General features: G+C 48.4%; 1 protein-coding gene across 2 annotated transcripts in view; it reads right to left on the reverse strand.

Moving 5' to 3' along the window:
* The window catches only part of NLRC3 (NLR family CARD domain containing 3), a 72,868-nt gene extending 71,660 nt beyond the window's left edge, over positions 1 to 1,208 (reverse strand). For both annotated transcript variants that reach the window (XM_054042451.1, XM_054042450.1), the window contains exon 1: positions 916 to 1,208. The gene's annotated coding sequence lies outside the window, so the exon portion shown is untranslated. The remainder of the gene's footprint in view (positions 1 to 915) is intronic.
* Between the last annotated feature and the right edge of the window lie 15,021 nt (positions 1,209 to 16,229).

Here is a 16,229-nt window from a genome sequence, read left to right on the forward strand (position 1 = left end):
TCCACCTGCAGCTTATAAGGCGTCAATATGTCAAACCACAGAAGGGTTCCAAACTCTGCTGCTCTCTTTTTGGTGGTGAGAACGCCTCATTCAGGGGCAGTCACCTTGTGACTTGGCTTGAGTTTTGTACCGGTGGTACACACTCTGCAGCACATACTGGTGTAGAACTTTGTTTCATTCCTTTTTATTAGGGTTTCACCTTACTGGTAAGACGGACAGGATGAAATGTTTAAAAGGTCTTTACCATTTGGGACCTGTATGGCTAAATCTTAGAAACTTAGTGGTGATTTTCAAAATGTAGGGGCAGGAAGCTCACATAAAGCCACGCAAGCAAAGACATTCAGACTTCAGGTTGCCTCTCCGTCTTTAACTCACCCCTATGGTCTCTACGCAGACATGATGCAGCACAAGAAGGGCTGAGTGACACTTGGGGCTGTTCAGAACCTGTCCAGGCCCATCAGTGCTCTCTCAGACCTTTCCCTCTCTGTTCTGTTACTGTCTGTATTACGGACACTGAAATCTATGAAGTTAAACAAAATTCAAAGGTCAGAAGGGCTGTAACGTTCTGAGGCAGCTCCATCAATTCCAGGCCAGCCAAAGCAACTCTTTAATGCCTATACAGATCTCAGACCTGAGCTGTTCTTGCACACCAGATGGACTTCCTTATGCTATCTCATGTCAGCTTGTCTCTCCTCGACCATTATGTTCAGCCCATGCCCAGGCAGATTACCCCAGGGCAATATAGTTATCCCATGCCAGGTTTTCCCATGACTGTCCATACTGACCACTGGGGTAACAACGCTTGCGGGCTACGGCACTTCTCCTATCCCTAGCACAGTGCCAAAGCTTTCCCCTCTTTCTATTAGCCCCATCCACAAGAAGAAAAATGATCCAAGGGATCCCTGCAAAACTTACCTCAGTTTGCTGCAGCCTCCCTCAAGTCCAACAGCCACCTCAATACCCAACCTTGTCCATCAGCTCTAGGGTTCTTTTTAAGCCAAGCCCAGGGATTTTGAGACCATTTGCTCTACGCAGCTGGAACTCCTTTGCCGAGATGTCCAAGTTCACAAAAGAAAATGCAAGAGGCGCTCTTCCATTTTTGAGGGAGCTTCCTCCCCACCTGAGGGGCCTCAAGAGAGTTTTCAGAGGACTCAGAAGACTGTACGGAAATCAGGAATCTTCTTAGACCAAAGTGATGCAGATGCAAAGTTCACCCGCCACCGTCCACTATTACTCGTCTCCCTGCCTCACCTCGCTCTTGCAGTTCCAGCTGAGTAGCTTTCTTTCAGTTTTGCTCCTCACCTCTTCCTGTGCTGTGGGTCTTACTTGATCTTCCTTCCTGTCAATTTCAAAAGCTGCCAGACTGCAGTATATGCAAATGCATGCCAGCGTCTACTGAGAAAACCTGTGGCCCAGAATCAGTTGATAGTCACGCGAGTCCTTTTTCAACTCAGAGACAGCCACCCCCTGGCTCCTTCTCATGAGCAAAGTGGTGGTGATGCTCTGCTGCATGTGATGCTCTGCTGCATGTCCTCTCATCACAGCATATTCTCCCTCAGAGATGTCCACATTCAATCTGAACAGTTTTCAAACCAGACCAAATGTTCCTTCTCTGAGCAGCAGCACTTGCCAGCTCACGCTGGAATCTGAAAGTCAAGCTGTATTCTTTCTGCTGCATACGTCATCACCAACAAGATCTCAGAACTTAGGTTAAAATGGAGTGGAAATCTCAGGAAATCAACTGGAATCCAGTCCACTCTTCTGCGAGTATGTTGGCTCTGCTGTAGCTACAGAAGTAAACCCATATGGTATTTTTATCAGAAAATTAAACAATTATGTCTTGAAGACACAGAGACCAGAAAGAATCAGTAACAAAGTGTGATTTTCCCACAGTCACTTTCCTGGCTATGATGAGTGTTACTCCAGCATTATCCATTTGCCATTGAACCAGTTGCAGAGATGCTCATCAACAAATACTGTCCTCATAAATCTAGGATTCAGAGACTCTACCATCAGTGGTTCTGATCTCCCTGGTCACAGCGCCGTGGTGGTCACTCGAAGTTGGCTGGAGGAGTAGGTTGTGTGAGCAAGCTTCAATCTTTTTTCTCTGCTCTTTCAGATAAATGGTTTTGATAAGCCTCTTGTAGTCAGGTCCAGTTTCTTTTCTTTTCTTTAGAAAGAAGTTTAACTTGCAGATCTCAGGATAACTGTGCAGGGCTGGCACTTTGGAAAATCTTTTTACATGAAAATGAAGCTAATTTGATCAAGAGTTATGGAGAAATAAGAACCAAGGAGTCCCACACCATTTTTTTTTTATCAACTTTAAACACTATTGTTTCACAGATGCTCCATTTGAATGAATTCAGATGCAGAGATGTGGCCATAATGTAAAATACTGTTCATACCTTTCATTTAAACAGTGCAATGTTCTGTGAGATGGTTACCTGCAGTGAAAGGATGCAATTTGCTACTACATCAGTTTTCTTTCCAATTGCTCAGTCTCATTCCACTGTAACAAAATGAATGAAACAAACACACTGCAAGTTTTTCTAGCAGGAGGGGCTCAGAAGGAAGCAGTGTAAACAAGTGAAGGAGGTGAAAGCAAATGAAAATAGCACATCCTGTTCGACATCTGCTTCTTGGGATGAGTTTGAATCGAGCTGTTGCCGTAATGAAGCAGCCTCTACTATATAACTCTCTGTTTCTGTTACAAAACCTGACAATATTAGTAGAGCTGTAACCTTGCTAACCCAACAGGCTCTGTATTCTGGGGGGATAAAGTTAAACAAAGAACAAGTTTGTCATTCTTTTCTATTCAGTGTATGTGGTATTGTTTTAGACTGGCATCAAGGATCTTGCACCATTTTGGGTATAAATAATCCTGGATTTTAAGGCCTTTGTAACTCTTACTTGTGCTCCGCAGATCCAAGCTCCCAGCTAATCAAAATTACCAGCATCTTGTCCTGTCCAGTCCACTGCAGACAAAGCCTTCATCATAAACAATGGGTGAATTTATTACCTTTCAGAGACAGCCTTCAACAAAGCAACAGCCCCTGCAAAGGTTGCACTCGAGCCCCAGTCATGTCAGTTTGGTGTGGAGCAGAATCATGCAAAGGACAGGGGCTTTGGAACCCAGAGATTCCTTATTTTCAGTTCTGATTGAAACTTGGACCAAGTTCACTTCCAAATGTTGGATTTTGTTACAGACATTTTTTGCCCACTTCTGTTGAAAAGATCTCACTTTATTTTAGGTAGCCACGCAGGAACCTCGGTAGGATCAGTTTAGATTTAGAGGAGAACCCAAATGTTGAGAGGTTGATCTGGTGCTCACTCACATCTGAGCCTGAAAAGTGGCCTGGAAATCTCCTGAGAACAAGCTTAGCATCTGGTACTCCCTGCTTTCAAATGCGCTAGAAACAATGGGAGTACAGTTTGGACAGGTGCCACCCCAGAGCACTCCCTCATGGCCTGCGGTGCCCAGCAGGCACCCTGCCCTGCATTCCTTTTTAATTCTTTACAATTTACCCTCAAGTAAATACCTTGCAATGCCAGCTACAAAAGTGCCATGCGAATGCCTGTTCTCACTTTCAGGTGACATTGTGAATAAGAAGCTGGTAGCAGTGTCTCCCGTAAATGTAAACAAACTTGTTTGTCTTAGCAATTGGCTGAACAAGAAGTAGGCCTGAGTGGACTTGTAGGCTCTAAAGTTTTACACTGGGGTTTTTTGAGTGCAGTTATGTAACAAAAAAAACCCCTACATTTGTAAATTGCACTTTTCTGCTAAAGAGATTGCAGTACGGTACTTGTATGAGGTGAATTGAAAAATACTATTTCTTTTGTTTATTATTTTTATAGCACAAATATTTGTAATAAAAGATAATATAAAGTGAGCACTGTACACTTTTATTCTGTGATGTAATTTAAATAAATATATTTGAAAATGTATAAAAACATCCCAAAGTAGTTAATACATTTCAATTGGTATTCTATTGTTTAACAGTGTGATTAAAACTGCGATTAATTGCAATTACGATAATTTTTCTGAGTTAATCATGTGAGTTAACTGCAATTAATTAACAGCCCTAATTTCTGCTAGACTTCTAAGATGTGTCCCATTCAGTAATGTCCAGCAGCAGCAAGATTATGTTAAAGTAGATCCTACGCCAGCTAATCAGCTGGGTTTCATTCTTTTAACCATGCCAGAAAACTCCTCATATTTCTTCCTGAGCTTCCTCCACTATATCAAATAAAGGAATGTAAAAACCCAGAATCCTTTCTCAAACTTTCCTCCTGAAACACGATCCTTTCCTTTCATGAAGGAACTGCTGCTACTGAGCAGTACAATTGATACCGGTCAGTCCAAACATTTCTAAGCCCTTGTCCTTCATCTCTACTTTAGCTCTTTGCTTTTCCAACTCTGTAAACCCAACCCTGGACATAGGGTTTTCTTGCTCTCCAATAGCTCTGAAATTAGACAGTGCCTTAAAGACCTGGAGGGCTGGACAGAGTACGCTAGCCCCCATGGGAGCTCAGAGAGGAACTGAGCTCAGTCATTTTAGAAAGTGTTTCATTAACCTTTGTCTGAGTGTTACTATTACTTATTACTTGTAAAGTGCTAACAGCTAGATAGGTGTTTAATAGCTATGAAGACAAGGTCCCTACCCCGGAGTCCTTACAATCTAATCTGTCTGATTTGAAGGATACAGCTCTTCAGGTTTATTGTAAAATGCTGTTAGAGCTGGATAATTGTTTAATATATATTATTTGTAATTCGCATGCATGTGATCAGATGTATCACACACAGGGCAGTAGATCAGTGCTTCTCAAAGTCGGGCCGCTGCTTGTTCAGGGAAAGCCCCTGGCAGTCCGGGCCGGCTTGTTTACCTTCCGCATCTGCAGGTTCAGCCGATCGCGGCTCCCACTGGCCGCGGTTCACTGCAGAGTCAAAGGGCAAGTCTACACTACAAAATCAAGTCGACCTAAGTTACGTCAACGCACAGCCACTGCAGTCATTACATCACTTTTGCATGTCCACACTGCTCAGCAGTGCGCGACCTCACCAGAAGTGCTTGCACGGATTGAACTGTCAGTGTGGGGCACTGTGGGACGGTGTCTGAAAGGCAGCAACTGTCTATATAAGTGGTGCAGCGTCTACACTGACAGTGTGTTGACCTAATTACATCAACCTCAGCGCTATCCCTCTCACAGAGGTGGAGTTAAGTCGGTGTAGTGGGCAAGTTACATCAGTGGAAGATACATTTTAGCGTAGATGCTTACAGAGTTAGGTAGGTCGACAGAAGGCAGCCTACATCTAACTCTGTAGTGTAGACCAGGCCAAAGAGAGGCAACAATCATCTCCAAAAGGATGCACAGAAACGAAATGCAAAGTTATGCTGATGCTGTTCTCCATGCCAGCCCCTCCACTAGCACCACCTGGGTTTCCCTTCCCCTCGCTCTCCAGATCAGCTCAATTTAATTCTCAGAGGCTCACTGGGGTGAGCTGCATTGTTGCGGTTTGCTCAGAGCAGCTTGCACAGCCTGACCAATCAGATCTGGGGGCTCGTTACACACAATGCGTCCATCTGCAGGAGACGTTTATCAAAAACAAAAGCCGGTGTGGTTTGTGGGGTTTTTTTGAGCAGGTCCAAGGGACTCGGAAGGGACTTTTATCCCAGAACTAAAAGTATTTCTCCACTGGGCACTACCAAACCTGCTAATGATTTTTTGTCCTTTGCTGATGCCTTTCATCAGAGGATCTCAAAGAGCTTTGCAAACATGACCTAATGAAGCCTCACCCATGTGAAGTAAATAAGAATTATTGTGCCATTTTATTGATGATCAATGGAGGCACGGAGAGATTAAATGATTTGCCTAAGTTTACACATCAAACAAAGCAGTGGCGCTAAGAATAAAAAATTAGAGTTCTGACTATCAATCCCCTGCTCTGACCACTAAGGTGTGGTATATGCAATTCACCTGACTAGGAGAATCTAGCTCTGTGATGTTGCTACATATCTGATTTCTGAGGGGTTAATCTCTGCTGTCTCGGTGAATCTCATGGCCCCTAAAAGTTTCTTACGCTGCCCTGTTTCTATAATGTGAAGAATCAAAGGAAATGGCGTTCACATCATTCATCAATATCCTTCCTAAGCTGCAACTGACTATGTCACATGCAGAAAATAAACCCGGTTCTATGACACCATTCCTAACATATAGACCTAGTCTCCACTCCCACTGGTGTTTAATGGGCACTTCACCCAGTGTGCCTCTCTCTCCTAGATCCACCTTCACCTAGATGCAGCAGGAAGCCAGAATAATTCATTTATCTTAGTTAATATATTTGAATTATTGATTTGTATGTGTATACTGTGTGGCAAGGTGGGCTCACTTGAACAGCATGTTTTAACACAGCCAAATGCAAGGTCATAGCTAGGAACAAAGAATGCAGCTCGCACTTAAGTGTATCCTGGAAAGTAATTACTCGGAGAAGCACTTAGAGATCGTGGTAGATAATCAATTGAACATGAGCTCCCAGTGTGATGCTGTAGCTACAATGGCAGAAGCAAGCCTTGGATGTACAGCAGGAGAATATGAAGTGGCAGTAGGGAAGTAGTATTACCTTTGTATCTAGAACCATAGGCTTAGAAGGGACCACAGGGGTCATCTAGATCTAGTCTAACCCCTTGCCAAGATGCAGGACTTGTTGTGGCTCAAATATGGCCATCACTGGAATGCTGGGTCCAGTTTAGGTGCCCACTCATCAAAAAGAATGTTTAAAAATTGGAAAGGGTTCAGAAAAGAGCTACCAGAACGATTTGAGGTCTACCCAGCCCTCCAGTAAGACTAAAGAAGCTCAATCCATGTAGTTCTCCCAAGAGAAGGTTCCAAGTTGATGTGATTACAGTGTACAGGTACCTCAGTGGGGAAGCAGTTTCTAGCAGACAGCTCGAAGGAACAGAACAAGATCCAGTAGCTGGACACTGAAACTAGACAAGCTAGAAATAAGGCTGTTTTGTTTAACAATGAGAGTAGTTAACCACTAGAGTGGCTTACCTAGGGATGTGGTCGGAGGCTGCTCTAGGCAGAAGCAAGCTACGTAGCTACCTAGGGCAGCAGATTTTGGGCCCTCCCTGAGTCCCTTCCGGGCAGGGGGCATGATGATGGTAGGGCTGCCCAGGGAGGGGCAGGGAAGTGTTTCTGCCCTCTCCCCAGGGGCCCAAAAGAGCAGGAATCAGCCTCCAGCTAGCTGCCGCTGACATGCTCCTGCCCCCTCCCCAGCTGCTTTCCCCCTCCCCAACCCCCCGGCATGGGTAAGATTGTGGGTGTGGGGCTCAGGACTGTTCCTGGCGATGCCACCAGCGCAGCCAGGCCTTTCACCACAAGCAGAGCGACCCATCCGACTCCATGTTGACACCCACCACACAGCATCTGCTCCGTGCCCAGCTCCCGCAGGCCTTGCTGCCTGGGCAGCACCCCCGGACGGGGGCCAGCCACCACCCTCGCCTTGCAGCATGGCCACCCAGCACTATGAGCCCGACTGCAAGGAGCTCAGCTGGGAAGGGGTGGGGAGTGGATTGTGGGGGAGGTGGAGGTTGGCAGGGGCAGGCGGGAGTTGCGAGCCAGGGGTGCAGATATACACAGGTCCATTGTGGTAGAGCTGAGCACCTCCAGGGGAAAGCTTGTGGGGTACCCACCAGTCCTACGGGGTGGATGGGGAGTGCGTCCTTGGCTACAGGAAGAGGCTGGGGAAGCGGGTCCCTGCTGCAATCTCTTTAAACTGAGGCTGGGTACTGTGTTAAAAGCTATGCCATGGCTCAAAGAGAAGTGATGGGCTTTGTACAGAAATTACTTTGGCCTGCACTATCAGGAGGTCAGACTCGATGATCAGAATGGCTCCCTGTGGGCTTAAAATCGATAAACTTCTGTGTGCCTCAGTTTCCTTATCCCTAGTTCCAAACTACCTCCCAGAAGGGTTGTGAGGCTGAACTCAGTGTTAATTAAGTGATTGGAGAGCCTTGGATGGAAAGTGCTAGCTGGGCATAAAGCATATTCATTATTATTATTTACCCCCGAAAATGGCTTTCTTGTCTTTTCTTTGTAGTGCCGATGACATACACAGACTGCCTCATGAGATCACAGGCCCCAAAACAGACTGCACACAGGATGCAGGAAACCACACGTCTCTGGAGCAGGAGTGCTCAGTGTGTCACTTACTATAAAAGGAGAGGCAGAAAGAGACCTAAATCTGCCAGTGTAGGTTTTTCAAGTGGTTCAAATGCACCAGTCCTCCCCTGTCATGCTGAAAGAACACAAGAGAGTTTCTAAAGGAGGCGCTGGGGCCACATTCACACAGTCACTGCCTGAGCAACCCGCAATATCTCCCGTGCGTAAGTAGGGGGAGCAATCTTTCACGTGCAATCAAAAGATGGCCAGAGATTGAATTCCTGGGGCAGTGGAGAACTCGGTCTGTGTCCTGCTTGTATCCTTGTCGCCAGCACATTGCTTTTCAAAAGCTGGGGCACAGGTCCCTGGCTTCCGCAATACCACAATCACCACCATCTGCTGTGGTCATTAAATGCCATGGTCATACTTGTAGTCCCAATACACCCTATAGACTAGAACATGTGGACATAAGGATCTATGTCCATTATGCTGAACATACAAGAATAATAAGAGATGGTACAAGAGACCTTGAGCTCTAGAAAGGACAGTTTGCTCTGGGAGCTACAGAACTAACTTTGTTAGCTCCGTCAGCAAAGGGAACTGACACACACTTCATCAATCCAGAACCTGAAGGGTTAAGTGTCTCTGAGCCTATTGCATATGGCTTAGCTAGACTACCAGGAGGTGAAGAGAATAATTTTAGGGCATTCGAAAGACCACGCTTCCCCACCAGCTGGCTTGCTTTGCGCAGCCTGCCTCTCTGGAGAGAGTGAGTTATGGGATACACAACAAAGGGGAGATCCATTGTTTCCATATGTTTTCCAATTAATGGACTTTAATGATGGCTTGAAGAAAAAGCATGTGACAACTCCAGTTCTTGGATAAATTGCTTGGTAGCCAAGGCTTCAGTCCAAATTCTGTACGGCACCTCCCAAGAGAGGGTGCAGACAGCACAGCCTAGGAGATGGGAAACGGAGGGGGTGGCTTTCACACCAGGGCGGCTCTATGTATTTTGCCGCCCCGAGCATGGCAGGCAGGCAGCTTTTGGCGGCACGCCTGCGGGAGGTCTGCCAGTCCCATGCTTTCGGCATACTCGCTGCTGAATTGCTGCCGAAGCAGCGGGCCCTCCCGCAGGCGTACCGCCAAAGGCAGCCTGACTCCCGCCCTCACAGCAACTGGCAGGCCGCACCCCCACGGCTTGCCGCCCCAGGCACGCGCTTGGTACGCTGATGCCTGGAGCAGCCCCTGTTTCACACCACCCTAATACTGGGCTGCTCAAAGGGGGGAGCAGCATAAATTGAAGCAATCTCAGGATCTGCTCAGATTTAGACCACATGGCTGCCTGTTGCCTGCTCTGCAACGCAGAATAAACAGAGACCTTTGTGCTCATCCCTCAACACATCCTCTCCTGCTTCTGGCACCAGCCTAGCCCGTCCCATCCCACCCAAGTCGGCAGCACGCAGGGGGCCCCAGGTGCTCCAGCAATTACACTCAATAAGTATTCCCCAGGGGGCTGCTTCAGCTTTTCCTACTGCTGCAGGGACAGAATGCACCCCATCATCTTGAAATAGGTTTCCCTCCTGCTGTGTGTTCTGTGCTGCTTTGGTTCAGTTTTGCATACGTTGCTAGTTAGGGCTAGTCAGGACCCTGGTTAATCTCCATCACTCCTTGGAAACATTTTTTCCACCCATCAAATCACAGGTTTGTTAGGGAAATCTAAGGTGTTTAGTTGTAGAATTCTTTTAGATCCCCTAGGCCATGGCTGGCCTGGCTGATTCCATTGCAGCATGCCACCCTAGCTCTGCCTCGTGTGGTGACAGCCTGTGGGTGGAGAACAGCGTCTACCCACAGCAGCACAGGAAAGGGGAGGGATTGCAATGTGTTTGTTAATACTGGTATTTTATACCCTGAGATACACAGATGTAGTCCCCGCCACCCCTTAGCACAGGGGCAGTGCACCAAGGGGAGAGACACCCCTTCTGGGCCCCTTGGGCTCCATAGCAGAGCCCTGCACTGATGACTTCCCCAGCAGCAGGGGAGGGGATGCAACACCACAGTCACCTTGGTGACCCTTCTCCTTCAACCCATCAGAGGGCAGGGGACAGCCAGGCAGATGGAAGCAGTGTCTGATCCATGCAGAGCCCGGGAAAGGAGGAGGGTGGCTGTAAATGGCCCAGCATTCCCTGGGCTCTCCCTGCAGCTGGCCAGCACTACACTGGCCTGTCTGTAACCCAGCCTGCAGGAAAGCCTCAGCAGGGGACAACCCACTCTTCCTGCCATCAGCCTGCCACCAGGAGAAAACAGCCCCCCCACCCCCACCCCCACCATCACCTGCAGCAGCCCACCACAGATCCAAGGGCTTGGATCCGGAGACCAGGCTTCCTTACAACTGTCAGCACTGTTCCAAAATGGGGCGGGTGGTTAGTCCCTTTCCCATGCTCCCCCAGGAAAGCTGCTGGCCTGCACCAGGCTCCTGACGGCTCAGCAAGAAACAGACTTTGCGTGGGGACACTGTGTTATAGTTACACCAGTGGCTTGGGTTCGGTCTTGCACCATTAAGGCACCTTGCATCTCTGACAGGCCTTTCCTCTACCTGCATCATCAAACCCTGCCAATTCCCAGTACGATAACGTGTGTTTCTAACAGTGTCTCCTCACCAGCTTGCAACACGTCCCTCCCCATGTACAGCAACCGGGTACCTGAGATGTTGGGGCCAGAGCACCAGAACCTTCATAGAATTGTGGGGGGGAGGGGCATTGGCACTGGAACCAGAGGGCCAGGAACTATGCCCCCCACTTTTTAACATGGGCAGAATTTGAGGGGTAGGGGGTAAGCCTCAAGCAGGCGCAGCTCACCTCCCCTGTTGCAAAGTGCACCTCCTGCCTGTGCCTGCCAGAGGCTTGCTGTTTGGGATGGGGGGCAACGCTGCCACATGTCCCCAAACTACACCCATGTTAAAAAGTGGGGGCCCTGGCCTCCCAGCCCCATGACCACTGTTTGGGGGTAGAGGGGAAGATACACACTAGGTCAGGTGACTATACACTCTCCCAGTGTTCCTGAACAAAAGTGTCTGCTGGCATAGCTTTTAGTCATTAGGACTTATTATTAATATCACATCCTTTTATTCATTTAGTATTTTTACTGCCTATTTGTCTGTAACCACACCCTCACCTACAGTTATAGCCAGTGCCCCTTCCAGCCGGCACACTTCCCACTCTCGCTCCAGGAACTTCAGCATCCTCTCCATGACTCAGCCCTCCAGCCAGGTCACTGGCTGGTTTCCCCTTCCAGGGGGCATGTATCAATGTCCCTGCTCACCCACAATCTCAACCAGTCCTCCCCTTCACCATCCCAGGCCATCCCCTCAGTAGCTGGCAGGGGAACCCAGACCCACCTGCCCTCTACTTTGGGTTCCAGCTCAGGGACCCTCTAAACAGCAACCAAACTGTGGTTCCCTCCTTAACCTTGCCATCTTTCCCTGAGCCTCTTCTTTAGTGCTGGGCCTTGGCCTGGGCCTGAGCCTCCCCAGTCCCCTGCGTCCACCAGCCTCTTAGCTCCCTCCTACCAGGGACTTACTGCAGCCTACCTCCCTGCAGTCCCTCTGCTTCCAATTTCCTGCCTTTTCAACACAGTTGAGTTTCCCCTAATCCATGATTTTCCACCCAGGCTTAATCCTCCCAGATTACAGCCTAATTGGCTGATTGGCCCCACTTGGCCCAATTCAGGTCCTGCAGGGCCAGCATGGAGAGCACACCCCATCACAGCATCATACAGGCACTAAGTCAGTGCCGAAAGGGGGGTTACACAGCTAGGACACACTTGTGTCCTTCAGGCTTTAATGTGGTCCCTTTAACACTCCTGAAAAAACCCAGTGTTATCCCTCATTATTACAGTTTACAACAGCAAAGTGTCAGGCTAGGATACAAGTGGCATTACCTTTTTTTTTAATCAGTATTAAAATCTTTGATGCTTGCAGTTTTCTGTATCTCTGGAGGGCCTTTCTTCATTTTCCTGAGCAGCATCATGCAGTCTCTTTAATCTTTTTTCTTCCACACAGGTAAAAAAGCTTTGAGACAATTTCCAGACTTAAGGATGTAGGCTGAGATTAGGGCTGAGCAGAAGCAAAGGAACTTTCTACAGTCACATTAAAAATGGCTCAAAGGCAAATTAAGGCACTCGATATTTTAATATGGTTTTAGATTAATTGCTCATGAAGACTACCTTATTAATGCGGTGATGGCATAAGACAAGAAGTCTGCCCACTTGAGCTTTACGTGAGCTCACAGGCTCATTAGGTTATAATGAGTTTGTCAGGTCTTAGGTGAGAGGTGTTTGTAGTGGACAGGGCCCTTTGCCAAGGGTCACAGCAGTGCCTGTGTTGGTGGGGAGCAGAATGGAGCCATGCCCGGGGAGGGGCAGACACAGCAGAGTTGGTGGAGCCCTGATCCCACGATTGCCCAGAAGCTGAGGAGGGGACAGGAGGAGTTGCAGAGGGCCCTGGACCTTCTCCCACTGGCCACCCACCACCTTTTCAGGACAGGTTTATGAGTTGGGAGGGGGTGAAGCGGGGACAGGAGAGCACTGGCGATACCTCCGGCATTGGGCTTTGGCCCCAAGCACCTACTTATGCCCCAGAGACCCCCAAACTCCAGAGAAAACCCTCTGAAATTTGCTGCAGCCCCAGATCCCTGAGAAGTCCGCAGCCCCCTGTACTCTGAGACACCCTCCCCGACAGACCCCCAGCCCCATTGAATCTCACTGAACTTCAAACTCACCGGATATATTTTTATGTTCTTCATTTTGGTGAGCCCTTTTGCCTTACTTAAAAACAATAAAGCACATTGGTATAAATAGTTTCATGAGCTAAAATCTGAATGCCATGGTGATGCCATACACGTGTACAGAAGTGGCAAAGGGTCTGTACAGTGGATGACAATTAATTTCAGCTGGGTTTATAGGAGACCCCCCCCAACTTTTTTCAGATACTTGAAGCCTTGCTAAGAGGCTCTCCTCTGATCTCTCAGGGTTAGGGAAGGGAAGTGAGCCACTAGGCTGAGCTGGGCTTTGCTCATAGGGGAGTAATGGTCTCTCCCCTCCCCTTGGAAGGAAGGTGGGAAGCCCCCCTGCCAACTCTGTGGCAGACTGGAGCAGAGATGGGCATAGGGGGTTAATCTGGGGGATGCTAGGAGGCATTGGTTCCCTTCCATCCCCTCAAGCTTTGTACGCTAGTCAGACAAATCTCCTACAGCCTCTGCGGGGAACCATGCAAAGGAACCTGCTATTGTGTGCCAGGGTCTGAGCACCACGCACTACACCAGCTAACAACAGGGACACATTAACCCTTGCGGTAAACATGGCTCAAGTCAGTCCGTATGGGGCTCGCTGCCTTTCCTCTCATTCCCTTGGTTCTCTCTCTCCACTGGCCCTGTCTGTGTGTAAAGAGGTACACCGATTTCCAGGGCTCTCAGTGCTCCAGCGGTGGCCCTGCCAACCACTGGGGTAACACAAACAGGATGGTGATGGCAGGAGTCTCTGAACAGATCCAGTTTGCTCCACAATCTCCATCCCATGCAGTTTTACCAATGGGAGAGGCTCCCCTGGACTGGATGGCTGCTGCTCACCTGGGGCCTGCAGTGGTTCACTGCAGAGGAATACGCAGGCAAAGACATTGGGCTCAGCACCTGCAAGCTCACTGTAGGAGAATACGCGGCCACATTGTCCAAGCACATCGGGAAGACCAGGAAAGCTTCCAAGGTGGGAAACTCCCTTCATTACTTTGGTCTCCTTTCTGTAAAGGAAACTGAGATTTGGGATGCTTGAGACCACTTTAAAGGGCCACGGGCTCAGGGCTCCCTGAGAATCTGGCTCCTCTAAGGGGTGTTGGTTTGGGCACCCAAAGTGACCAATCACTCTTGCAGATCTTGGCTCCCGTGTTTCCTTGCTGTCAGGACTGCAGGAGAGTGTCTGTCTGTCCATCCGTCCGTCCATGTGTCATGTGGCCAGAGACAGCAGATCATGCCTCTCAAGTTTCTTGTCAGAAAGTGGTCTGAGCACCACAGTGAAGATGGCTTACCTGTCTTACAGGGCTGTGAAGGGTTAATCGCTGAATGTCGGTGAAGTGGGAGGCATGTCTGGTGCAGTACAAAACATAGGTCTGCCACAGAGAGTTTGCAGCTTAGAAGTTAGCTGTGGAAAGAACAAATGCTCCAAAAAAGCTGGGTGGGGTGTCATCTTAAACATTTCACATATAGATGGAGCAATTACTCAGTATACATCGTACAGGTATCCAACGCCCTACTTTACAGACAGGAGAAAGCGAGGCATGGAGTTATAGCTAACATTTTCAGACATGGCCTCTGATTTCAGATGCCTCAGGTGGTCAGAGGAATGGGGCTGCTCATGTCTAAAGATCAGGCCCCAGGCATCTGAACCTGCCCCTCTTGGAACATCTGCAAGTGACTTATGCAAGGTTGCACAGGCTATGGCATCTGTGCCTCCGAGCCCATACTAGAATCTAGGAATCCCAACGCCCAGTTATGTGCCTCACCCACTGGAGGGAGCTCCCTCTCTCTTTCCTAGAGTACTGCATATATCATCACACTTGTATTTCACACTGCCTGTCATCTTGTCTTGGGTACCTCTGCCTGGCAAACTGTAACTAACACTTATTTGGCTGTGGTGCCACCTACTGGTGAATGGGCAAAAAGCAGTGTCCTGGTTAGGGATTTTTTCCTTTAGAATGGGTGTTACATGTGACTCGAGGTATGTCTACGTTACAAAGTTAGGTCGATTTTATGTAAGTCGACATAGAGCCTCCGATTTAAGCAAGTTGATCTTGCATGTCCCCACCATTGTGTCAGCGGAGCACATCTTCACTTGCAGGGCTCGCATCGACGCATGGAGTGCTGCACTGTGGGTAGCTATCCCACAGTGCATGGAGCCGAGTGGAATGGTGGGTTGGGTTTGCAAGGCCTCATAGGACCAAAACATTTGCATGAGTGGTTATGGGAACATGGCATTAGCCTCCCATGATGTAATTACCTCCCTTCCTTCCTCCCTCCCTCCCAGAAAACAATGCAAGAAATCAAGACTTTTTCCTAAGTTTGGGTTACCTGCGCAGATGCCACAGCACGGTAAGTATGGATCTCGCTCAGAAGTGGCTTCTGCCAGTATCCCACAATGCCTGCCATGATCGCTCTGCTGTGTTTTGATCTCTGCTACCCTGCAGGCATGCACCCCCTCTCCTTTCAAAGCTGCGGGAAGTATCTGACATGAGTGTGCTGCCCATTTGGGGAACAAAGAGCAAATCATTGGAATGCTCCTGTTCTGCCCTGCACTAGGAACACAGCGGCAGTGTTGCGAGGAGGGGGAAGGAGGAGAGACTGGTGTGCTGCTTTGACATTCCTCAGCATGGAGACCTCACAGAGCTACTCATGATGCTGCTCCCAGCAGCTGAGGAGGCTATGGGAGAACTTGGAGGGAATCCTCCCAAGATGCACAGCGATCAGCTCTGCCTTCCCACAACACTGCACTATGGGATACATACCTACAGTGTATCGCTCACAGTGTCGATAATCGTGCCAACAATGTGGACGTGATCTGTCGACAGAGGGAGCAAGTGTGAACTCCCTTTGGCGATTTTTGTTTTGTCAACTTTTGGGTATCGACATAAGTTTGTTAACAAAACTTGGTAGTATAGACAAAGCCTTAGTCTGACTCAGGCGCCGCAAAGCTAAAAATGGGACTACATGGGACACTAAGCTGAACTGTCTCTCTGTTGAGCAGTAAATGAATGACCTGTAAAGCACTAGCACAGGCAGGATAGGGTGCTAAGAATTTTAGGCATTATTTCTACACTAGTTAGCAGTAAGACAGTAGGGACAGAGAGTGAAGAAAGAGGGCTGAGATTTCTTTCTGAAACACTTTTCCAACCCCCTTCTCTGAGCAACAAGTACTTTCCCCCTCCCCCAGCATCTGGACTAACCATAAAAAAAACACTTCACAGCCTGCAGTCCAAAGTACTCTTACAGGTGATTTGTGAGGAGGGGAAAGCAGCACAACACAAC

Source organism: Malaclemys terrapin, chromosome 10, assembly GCF_027887155.1.
Source record: "Malaclemys terrapin pileata isolate rMalTer1 chromosome 10, rMalTer1.hap1, whole genome shotgun sequence".
Classification (NCBI taxonomy): Eukaryota; Metazoa; Chordata; order Testudines; family Emydidae; genus Malaclemys; species Malaclemys terrapin.